Below are 10,388 nucleotides of genomic sequence, written 5' to 3' on the forward strand. Positions count from 1 at the left end.
TAACTGGCGTGAGATGGTATCCCTTTGTGGTTTTAATTTGCATTTCTCTTATGACCAGTGATGATGAGTATTTTTTCATATGTTTGTGGGCTGCATAAATGTCTTCTTTTGAGAAGTGTCTGTTCATATCCTTTGGCCATTTTTAAATTTTTTTTTTCTCGTACATTTGTTTAAGTTCTTTGTAGATTCTGTGTATTAGCCCTTTGTCAGATGGATAGATTGCAACAATTTTCTCCCATTCTGTAGGTCACCTGTTCATTCTGATGATAGTTTCTTTTGCTGTGCAGAAGCTCTTTAGTTGAATTAGATCCCATTTGTCAATTTTGGCTTTTGTTGCCATTGCTTTTGGTGTTTTAGTCATGAAGTCTTTGCCCATGCCTGTGTCCTAAATGGTATTGCCTAGGTTTTCTTCTAGGGTTTTTATAGTTTTAGGTTTTACGTTTAAGTCTTTAATCCATCTTGAATTAATTTTTGTATAAGGTGTAAGGAAGGGATCCAGTTTCAGCTTTCTGCATATGACTAGCCAGTTTTCCCAACCCCATTTATTAAATAGGGAATCCTTTCCCCATTGTTTGTTTTTGTCAGGTTTGTCAAAGATCAGATGATTATAGATATGTGGTGTTATTTCTGAGGCCTCTGTTCTGTTCCATTGGTCTATATATCTGTTTTGGTACCAGTACCATGATCTTTTTGTTACTGTAGCCTTGTAGTATAGTTTGAAATCAGGTAGCGTGATGCCTCCAGCTTTGTTCTTTTTGTTTAGGATTGTCTTGGCTATGCAAGCTCTTTTTTGGTTCCATATGAAGTTTAAAGTAGTTTTTTCCCAATCCTGTGAAGAAAGTCAATGGTAACTTGATGGGGATAGCATTGAATCTATTAATTACTTTGGGTAGTAGGGCCATTGTCACGATATCGATTCGTCCTTTCCATGAGCATGGAATGTTTTTCCATTTGCTTGTGTCCTCTTTTATTTCCTTGAGCAGTGGTTTGCAGTTCTCCTTGAAGAGGTCCTTCACATCCCTTGAAAGTTGTATTCCTAGGTATCTTATTCTCTTTGTAGCAATTGTGAATGGGAGTTCACTCATGATTTGGCTCTCTGTTTGTCTGTTATTGGTGTATAGGAATGCTTGTGATTGTTGCACATTGATTTTTGTATCCTGAGACTTTGCTGAAGTTGCTTATCAGCTTAAGGAGATTTCGGGCTGAGATGATGGGGTTTTCTAAATACGCAATCATGTCATCTGCAAACAGAGACAATTTGACTTCCTCTTTTCCTAATTGAATACCCATTATTTCTTTCTCTTGCCTGATTGCCTGGGCCAGAACTTCCAATACTGTGTTGAATAGGAGTGGTGAGAGAGGGCATCCTTGTCTTGTGCTGGTTTTCAAAGGGAATGCTTCCAGTTTTTGCCCATTCAGTATGATGTTGGCTGTGGATTTGTCGTAAATAACTCTTATTATTTTGAGATACGTTCCATCAATACCTAGTTTATTGGGAGTTTTTAGCATAAGGGGCTGTTGACTTTTGTCAAATGCTTTTTCTGCATCTATTGAGATAATCATGTGTTTTTTGTCATTGGTTCTGTTTATGTGATGGGTTATGTTATATTGATTTGTGTATGTTCAACCAGCTTTCCCACTGTGAGGACATTTCAGAAACCGAGAGATTATTAGAAAGCCCAACATCAATTATGAAGGCAGAAAGTCAGCAACACACTGGTACTAAAAGCTATTGACAAATGGGAGCTAGGTTAAAAGTTAGAAAGTCCCCATGTTCCATGCACTATGTTGTGCTCTGAGTCTGGAGGCATTCAGGGACTTTGCAGCTCTCGTCATGAAGAAAATCATGCAGGCATATCTTAACCCCAGTGGCAGTGGTCTGTAATGATTTGTCACAATTATTTATCAGGGAAGTGTTTTACACACACATACACACACACCCACGTATGCACACGCCTCTTATAAATTAGAATCCTGGAAGTCAGATTGAATCACAGAGATAGCTGGTGTTGGAGACTCTAAGGCCTCAAGGAATGTCTATCACATGAGTTTTCCATAATAAGGTATTTTAGTTTAATTCAGAGACACTGCCTGCCATTCCTCTGGCTTTGCTTGCCTGTTGTGGCCCTACAGGAGAACCTTGGAACTGAAATATCTGCCTTATTTAAAGGGCTGGCACAGAAGGGGCAGCCCCAGCATCTGAGCCCTTCACACTGTGAATGACACCGTCTTACCTGAGGGTATCCTCCATTGTTGCTGTCATACTTTAAGCTGCCTGTTCTCATGGCTATATTGCAATCAACCTTTGCTACACAGTTAACATTCTCAGCGCTGTGAGTTTAGCCATACTTACTTTAATTTGTGCATTAGAACTGTGTAAGCTTATGGCTGAGCCAGAAATTATTCTTCATCCTCTGCAGTGGTTTAGATAATGCAGTGCATCAGTTTAACCACAACAGATTCCATATAGTAATAACTTAAATACCTGTATGTTAGTTTTCTATTACTGCATACAAAGTTATTATTTTTATTGGTTCATCTTTTAATCTTTCTACTTAGGATTAGAGTAGTTTACACACCACAAGTACAGTGTTATATAATATTCTGTGTTATTCTGTGTACTTACTATTACCAGTAAGTTTTGTACCTTAAGGTGATTATTTATTGCTCATTAATGTCCTTTTCTTTCTGACTGAAGTATCCCCTTTAGAATTTCTTGTAGGACAGATTTGGTATTCGTGAAATCCCTCAGCTTTTGTTTATCTGGGATTGTCTTTATATCTCCTTTACGTTTGAAGTCTATTTTTGCTGGACATACTATTCTAGGGTAAAAGTTTTTTCCTGCAGTGCTTTAAATATGGCATGTCACTCTCTCCTGGCCTGTAAGGTTTCCACTGAAAAGTCTGCTGCCAGATATATTGGAGCTCCATTGTATGTTATTTGTTTCTTTTCTCTTTCTGCCTTTAGGATCCTTTCTTAATCCTTGAGCTTTGGGAGTTTGAGTATTAAATGCCCTGAGGTAGTCTTCTTTGGGTTAAATCTGCATGGTGTTCTATAGCCTTCTTGTAGTTGAATAGTGATACCTTTCTCTAGGTTTGGGAAGTTCTCTTATTATCCTTTTGAGTAAACTTTCCACCCCTATATCTTTCTCTATGTCCTCTTTAAGGCCAGTAAGTCTTAGGTTTGCCTTTTTTGGTTATTTTCTAGATTCTGTAGATGTGCTTCATTGTTTTTTATTCTTTTTTTCTTTTGTCTCCTCTGACTTTGTATTTTCTGTTGTGATGTTTAAATAAAGTTATAAAAGCTTTTAGTAAAGTGCTTAGCACAGAAGTAATTTTTCAAAATGTGATATTTTGAGTATGAAAATTTATAATAATGAATTACATTATAATGGAGAAAATAAGGATCAATGAGTACATTAAAATAAGTAGTGTCTATTTTATCACAATTTTTGTTATCTTTAGATACTACTGATAGTCAAAGAGATTCAATTCTGGGAAAAACCTCAAAATTATAGTAAACCTTATTAAGCCAATGCCAAATCTAGAGATTCATTGAATGTTTCTGCATCCATGGAAATGCAGTAACATGAAGAATGATTCTGGAAGCAGGCCTCAGGCTGTGGTGACAGGCTGGTAGGATTTTAATATGAGAAACAAACAAAAGTGAAGAGCAGCAACTACTCCTACAACCCATGGTACTAGAACACCATACTTCCTCTACCATGGCCAACATCATACTTCCTCTACCCTGTGCTGTAAAGAGAAAATCATTTGTCAGAGTAATCCGTTAGAATGAGAGCTAATGGATATGACTTTTTTACTGACTTATCCATACTAGCTAGAACAGTGCCTGGCAGATAGAAGACATTCAATAAATGTTTGCAGAATGAATAAACAAAATTCTTGGTCAATTTCAAATATCTCATTAAGATAACTAAAGAGAGGGGGAAACTGACACTCAGAGAAGTTGAGAAGCATGTCCAAGGCCATACAACTGGTAAGAGAGAGAGAGAATTGACAGTGTGGCAATTTCTGAAAGACATAAAAACAGAAATTTCATTCTAACCAACAATCCCATTACTGGGTATATAAATAATTCTATCATAAAGACACATGCACACATATGTTCACTGTAGCACTAGTCACAATAGCAAAGACATGGAATGAACCTAAATGCCTATCAGTGGTAGATTGGATAAAGAAAATGTGGTACATATACATGATGGAATACTATGCAGCCATAAAAAATAATGAGATTATGTCCTTTGCAGAAACCTGGATGAAGCTGGAGGCCATTATCCTTAGCAAACTAACACAGGAACAGAAACCAAATACTGCATGTTCTCACCTATAAGTGGAAGCTAAATGATGAGAACACATGGACACATAGAAGGGAAAAACACCCACTGGGGCCTATCAGAGGGTGGAGGGTGGGAGGAGAGAGAAGATCAGGAAAAATAACACATGGGTACTAGGCTTAATACCTGGGTGACGACAGTCTGTACAACAAACCCCCATGAGGCAAGTTTACCTATTTAACTAATATGCACATGTACTCCTGAACTTAAAACTTAAAAAAAAGTAGAGAGAAAGAGAGGTAGAATTCCATCCTGACCTGAAGTCTTGATTGTATTCTTCTTTCTGGATGATGGGCCTTCCCAGAAAGATTAACTTGTCCAATTTCCAAGTTTCCAAGAGTTTAAGTGGAAGCCCCATATGCACCCAACTGTGTATCCAAGACTAGTACAAAGGTCAGGTAATTAATTCAACAAATATTGATCAATTTCAGTCTCTGGGAATACAGCAGTGAGCACAACAGACAGATAACTTACTCTCATCAATATTTTATTCTAGTGTATAGGAACAGAAAATAAAAGAACATAGAAAACTTAAGATGGTGAAGAATGTAAAGCTTGATTAACAACCTGAGAATTCTCTAGCATGTGTGTGTATGACGGAGAGAATGGATACAGAAGTGTGAGAGAGCTTGTTCAGTTCAGGGAAACTGGCTGGTGGCAGAATGGGATATAGGCTGGGGATTGAAGTGGAAAATTAGAATGTAGAAGCCATAAGAAATTGAGCGACTTAACATCTTTGAGACTAAGACTTACTTCCAGGAAAATAGATATTCAAACATCTGAGAAAATATGTGGGAAATGTTGTCTAAAGCTCAAATCTAAGAACATTAATGTTGTTATGTACATCTATTGAACAATAATGCTAATAATAAAAACTAGTATTTTTGAGTGTTTGCTTTTTGTTAGGCATTGTGCTTGTTGCTTTAAACGTTTATTTCATCCACCCAATGAAGAGTAGTGAAGATTTTTATATTTTATAAGGTTGGATAGCGGTAGATGGTAGATACCAGGATTAAAGCTCAACTCTGTATCATTTCAAAAGAGCCTGTGTTTTTGTTTGCTTGTTTGTTTGTGCTTTCCAGAGTTTCACTCAGGCAAGTAGTAGTCACCAAGATGAACTGAGTGGTACACAAACTTCAAAAAGGCAATTATGAAGATTAAATGACACAGTACTTACAGAGTGCTTAGTAAAAGTAAATCAATTATAATGATCATTTCTATTTCAGTTTTTAATTTTTAGAATTTTATACTTATTATATTTTACTATATTAAGTTTATGAACTATTTGCCATGACACATAATTTTTTTTCACCTTTTAAATAGTGATATATTTCCTTTTAAGTGAGTTTGAGTTAAGGATGAGATAATATAATGAAATTAGAATAAAATGAAATAGTTCTCTAGGGGTGGGGGGATGATAAAATATAAATTGTTAAGAAATATCAAATGGATTTGTGTGTATCATGAAAATTCTAAAATATCACATTAATGATTGAGATTCTTTTTAAAATTCTGTCTAAGTCAGGCTTTTTGATGAGAAGTTTGCCAGTTACCATGTGGGCTATTATACAAAACTTTATCAGTGAGATTTTCCCAGAAAACGTCACAGTTGCTTAATAGTTTACTATTAATAGAACTTGATGCTCAACAGCTACACAAATGGTGCCTACAAAAATAGCATGCATTATATGAAGTTCCTATTGGAAGTGTATATTTTTCCTATCTGTGGTCTCTGTAAAATATTAATTTTTATGATAGCAAAGGCTCAGTTATGCCCACCATATTTCCAGAAGTGTTCTGTACACTGAATATAAAAGGATCAATGAAACATGATCTATTGTGAATTTCACAATGTTTTGTTGGAGGCAGATACATAAGTGAAAAACAACAAAATAGGAACTGCAGATTCTGAAATATAAATCTATACAAACTACAGTAGGAGTCCAAAGGAGAGGCACAGGGGAAGTGGACTAGAGAAATGGACAGAGAAGTCATGGCCTGAGATGTAGGATAAAAGCAGGAGAGCTCTCCTGTTAATGTGAGAGTGTTCACTTGCCTGTGACAATTACTTGGATCTTTGAGTTTATATCCATAATTATGTTAATGTAAGCCAGAATAGCATGTGTTTCCCCTGTAAATTAATATAATCTAATTATCAGACATTTATTCAGAAGTTCTTCCAACCAAAAAAGAAAACTGTTTGAGGACCTATGTTAAAAAATCAATCATTTTTTATTTGTTAAGTTTTCAGAGACTTGCCAAATGAAGTTCACTTATGAAGTTAAATCAGAGGCTAGAAGCCATGCAATCAGTAAATAAAGCATATGAAAATATGCTCAATATAATATGTCATCAGATAATTACAAATTAAAACCATAATGAAATAGTGTTACATGCTTATTAGAATGGCTAAAACACATACACACAAAAAAACCTGACAATATAATATCTGGCAGCGATGTGGAGAAGAAGCAAAGTGTCATTCATTGCGGTGGGAATGTAAAATGGTACAGACACTTTGAAAAACAGTTTGATAGTTTCTTACACAGCTAGACATAGTCATACTGTAAGACCCAGAAACCACTCTTTTAGGTATTTAACCAATTAACTTGAAAACTCATGTTCAAATAAAAATCTGCAAACAAATGTTGATTGTAGCTTTGCTCATAAATGCCAAAAACTGGAAGCAACCAGGATGTTCTTCAATAGGTGAATGGTTAAAGAAACTGTGGTACATCCATACAACAGAATGTTATTGAGTGATAAGAAGAATGAGATATCAAATCATTAAAAGACATAGAAGTACCTTATATGCATACTGCTAAGTGAAAGAAGTCAGTCTAAAAAGGCTGCATATTGAATAATTCCACCTATATGACATAAGGTAGAGGCAAAACTATAGAGATAGTAAAACGATCAGTGGGTGCCAGGGATTTGGAGATGAGAGGGAGTGATGAATAGATGAAGCAAATAGGATTTTTAGGGCAGGGAAATTATTCTGTATAATACTACGATGGTGGGTATATAACATTATATATTTATAAAAACTCATATAACTTTACTTCACAAAGAATAAACCTTAAGGTATGTAAATTTAAAACAAAATTACTTAGGTCAGAAAGTTCCACAAAGGAATGCAGACTGTGACAAGATAATGTAAATGTATTACAAGTGCTTGAGAAAAAACCCATGGAAGTAGAGGGGGAAGATGCTTACTTAAATAACTCTGGAAATAAGTGGAGTCTATAAGAATAAAGGCAAAAGTAACTACTCATAACCACTGTATTTGATAAAGTTGTATCTCATATGAGGTATGCGTTAATCATGCTAATACTGTTATACGTGTGTAGAGGTAGAAACCATGTTTTCTGACTATAGGAATGTAAATTTACAGATAAGAAAGGGAAGGAGACTAGAGTCATTAGTGTAACAATGGGTTAGAGTTGGAGATATCAATATGAACTTATGTTTAGCCTAATATAGATACAGAAAATTTTATTTAAATATTTATAGATATTGGTATATACATGGGTTAATAGCCACACATATTTTTTTTTCTGTTTGCTGAGGCCTTAAATAAATGATACTAAAGTAGAAAAGAGCACATCTAGCACCCAGCTCTTGTTTTCTAATACTATTTTCCGATAAAACGAATCAGGGCTCCTTTGAGAAATGGATTATTCTAGGACTGGTGCAGGAAATATATATGATGAGCATGGAACATCTTGTGGAACCAGAAAATAAGGGAATGCTATTATACAAGCAAAACAACAAACAAAAAAGTCCACCACATAGATGGGGGTTTGTTAAACAAGCATAGGAACAAACTGAAAGAGCTCCCAATGACAAAAGGTATAACAATTTGAACAACAAAATAAAGTAGCATTAGGTTATAATGGAATGTGTAAAGCAAATACCCAGGAGTCTATACTGATATAAATAAATGATTGAATGAATGAAGAGAAGGGAAAAATCTCCCATGTAGAAGATTTCCAAATAATTTATGTAGATAAAGAGAAGGAACATAACTCCCTAGTTCTTAAGTATGAAGTATGGGATGCACATTGTCACTTACTTCAAAGAGTATGATATAGACATGGGGGAGTTTTACAGTGGAGAAGGCTGACAAATACTATCTCAGCAAGGTTATCAAGGCCAACATCAGTAATCATAAATTGTATTAATAGTATGTATCATCGATATGATGTGATTAACATGCCACTTTACCTTTGTGGCTTTCTCCCAGTTACCCATAACCTGGCATTGTCATGAGATCATCATCAAACTCTAATCATAAGGCATCTTACAAAAAAACTGACCATTACTCCTCAAAACTGTGAAGGCTATCAAAACAAGCAAAGTCTGAGAAATTACCACAGACAAGAGGAACCTAAAAAGACATGACAACCAAAAGTAATGTGGTATTCTAGAACAAAAAAAGAACATTAGGTTAAAAAATAAGGAAATATAAATAAACTGTGGACTTAATCATAATGTATTTATATTGGTTCATTAACTGTGACAAATGAACCATACCAATAAAAGATTTTAAAGATAAGGGAAAGTGTGTGTAAGGTGCATGGAAACTCTGCTATCATCTCAATTTTTCTGTAAACCTAGAGCCCTTCTAAAAAATACAGTATAATAAAAATACAACTTTTTTATAGTTTGTGGGGTGCTGTGAAAGTAGTAGTTAGAAGGAAATTATAACATGAAATCTGTGTTTCAGGAAAGAATAAATACCTAAATTCAAAATCTAGGCTTTTACCTTAGAAAAGTTAATAAAATGAATAATTTGAGCCTAAAGCAAGTAGAATTGAAGAAATAATTAAAAAATGGAGCAGAAATCAACGAAATTGAAAACAGGAAAATAATAAGAAAAAAAGACACCAAAACCTGGTTTTTTAAAGATACAAATAAAAATGATAGGCCTCTATCTAACCAAGAAAGTAGAAAAACAAATTGCCAATACCAGAAATGAAAGAGGGGTTACAACTACTGAGTCCATGGTTATTAAAATAATACTAAAAAGATACTGTAAATAACTCTATGCCAACAAATTTTATACCTTAGATGTAGTAGATGGAATTCCTAAAGATCTCAAAAAACTTATAAGCAAGTATAGCCAAGTCTGTCATATTATTTATTTTTCATTTATTTATTCTAGTTCTTGTTCTTTAAAATTTCCTTTTTACCCTTGTGTGGAAAATTTGAACAGTTTTTAGAATTTCTTCTTGATTTATTCTTAGTGTTTTGAGCATATCCCATGGTATAGTTTTCCTAGTGGTTGCTGTAGGCATTAAAATGTACATGTGATTTGGCCAGGCGTAGTGGCTCATGCCTCTAATCCCAGCACTTTGAGAGGCCTAGGTGGTTGGATCACTTAAGGTCAGGAGATCTAGAGCAGCCTGGCCAACATGGTGAAATCCCATCTCTACTAAAGATACAAAAATTAGCCGGGTTTGGTGGCACATGCCTATAATCCCAGCTACTTGGGAGGCTGAGGCAGGAGAATCGCTTGAACTCGGGAGGCAGAGGTTGCAGTGAGCTGAGATCCTGCCACTGCACTACAGCCTGGGCAACAGAGTGAGACTCTGTCTTAAAAACAAAAAAATGTACATGTGACTTATCCCAGCCAAGTAGTATCAAAGTTTGACCACTTTAGGTGGAATGTGCAAGCCTCACTTCCATTTATGCCTTACCCACTTTAAAATACCATTGTCTGGAGCACCAGATGGTGTTATAATTTTTGTTTCAATCATATTATCAGCTAAAGAAATAAGTAAAGGATATACTGTTGTGTATATTCATATTTGTGCTCTTTTTTTTATCATTCCTTCTTTCTTCCTCATCCTCCATGATTCTTTCCTTTTATCATTTCCTATCTTTTTGAATAATTTCCTTTAGCCAGTTTTTAAGGATAGGCCTGCTACCAGCAAATGCTTATGGTTTTCTTTCATCTGAGGTTGTCTTCATTTCTCTTTTATTATTTTTGTTTTACCTTTTAAAAATGTATATATATTAGTTG

This window comes from Mandrillus leucophaeus, unplaced genomic scaffold (assembly GCF_000951045.1).
Source record: "Mandrillus leucophaeus isolate KB7577 unplaced genomic scaffold, Mleu.le_1.0 Scaffold395, whole genome shotgun sequence".
Taxonomy (NCBI): domain Eukaryota; kingdom Metazoa; phylum Chordata; class Mammalia; order Primates; family Cercopithecidae; genus Mandrillus; species Mandrillus leucophaeus.